We start from the raw sequence: 1,932 nt of genomic DNA, 5'->3' as shown, positions 1-1,932 counted from the left end.
ATATATATATATATATATATATATAACATATAACACACACCTTACCACAATGCACACATACATATTACGTATGTATATACTTATATAATAATGTGTCATATATATATTTATATGATACACACACACACGCACACATATATGTTCACACACAGACACACACAGCCATATACATATATATTCATACACATATATAAAAAATATGTATTTGTACACATATGCATATATACGTGTATATGTATATGTATATTTGTACACACACATACACACATCTACAAACACTTCACTCCTATTCATCTCTCTTCATTATTGTTTTTTGTATATTTAAGATAAAAATCTATTTTTGCATTTTATTTTCTTGTTTATTTTGCCTCCTCCCCCTTCCTGCCTTATACCACATTTGTCGCTTTCTCCTCATCCTACCATTTCTCGTACTTCTCTCTCACAACTCCCTCTCATTTTGTCTTTGTCTATACATACACTGCAAACACACACATACGCACACATACGCACACACACAGAGATGCACACATACATGCATACACATATGTGGATGGAAAACATGTATGTACGTGTCTATGTGAATGTGCGTGTGTGTGTGTGCGCGCGTATACATGCGTATGTATGTGTGTGTGTGTTTGTATATATATATATATATGCGTGTGTGTGTGTGTGTGTGTATGTGTGTCTATGTGAGTGTATGATGGGTTTGTATATGTAATATAGCCAATCTCATTCTTTCTCTGCTTCTTTCCCTCTTTCTAACTCCTTTTTTTCATTTCTTTTTCTTCTTCCAGTCTCTCTCTCTCTCTCTCTCTCTCTCTCTTTCTTACTCTATTCTTTCTTTCCTCACATGAAACTTGGGTGGTCTGTTTCTATCTGAAACAACATATCACGGTTCTTCACACTCTTGTTAAACTACAATAACAACAGTATATACCGCCATTTTACCCCAGTGTCGTCTGCTCTATCAGTTTGCAACTAACACTCAAAAATAGATTGCACATTTCTACACACAAACCCGTTACTGTGTAAATTTACGAAGAACGTGTAGGGAAGGGAAGTTATTAAATAATGATAAGGGCCACTTAGCCTTTTTATGCTTCCTATATTTATTGTAGGAAGCAAATTAAAGGACGAAAGGACTATCTACATACGGCATGATACATAATCTTTCAAAAAGCAGACTAAGAAAAAAATCATCCTGGAAAAATCTAAGGAGAAATTTATAAAATTACAATATTCCCTAATTATATATAAACGATATTGAAAGTACTGACGTTGAATTTATTTCGAGGAGTTATAAATACAAAGTCTAATTTCCAGCAACTTGTTTTTGGCCAGATGTTCATTCTTTTAATAAACCCCACCCGACTTCTCTCGCTCTCTGTCTGTCTGTCTGTCTATCTGTCTGCCTGTCTGTCTGTCTGTCTGTCTGTCTGTCTCTCTCTCTCTCTCTCTCTCTCTCTCTCTCTCTCTCTCTCTCTCTCTCTCTCTCTCTCTCTCTCTCTCTCTCTCACTCTCTCTCTCTCTTTCTTCGTCTTCCTTTTTGTCTCAGTGTTTCATCTTTTTTTTACCTCTTACCTTTTACTTGTTAAGATCATTGGATTGCGGCCAGGCTGGGGCACCACCCTGAAAGGGTTTGGTCGAACTAATCCACACCGATACTTACTATTTTTTTTTAAAGTTTGGTATTTATTCTATCGTTCTCTTTTCTGGAACCGCTAAGTGACAGGGATGTAAACAAATCAGTACTAGTTAATTGTCAGGCAGTGTGGTCACACAAAAACATACACTCATATTCATTTATACGACAGATTCCATTCAGAGGCCGGCCAATGAAACCACGTGGCTGCAAAACGAACTTCTTAATCACATAGTCATGCCTGCACTTTTCAGTTGAGATATATATCTATTTCTCTTTCTATCATTCTT

Source organism: Octopus bimaculoides, chromosome 7, assembly GCF_001194135.2.
Source record: "Octopus bimaculoides isolate UCB-OBI-ISO-001 chromosome 7, ASM119413v2, whole genome shotgun sequence".
NCBI lineage: Eukaryota > Metazoa > Mollusca > Cephalopoda > Octopoda > Octopodidae > Octopus > Octopus bimaculoides.
This window is presented reverse-complemented; position numbering follows the sequence as displayed.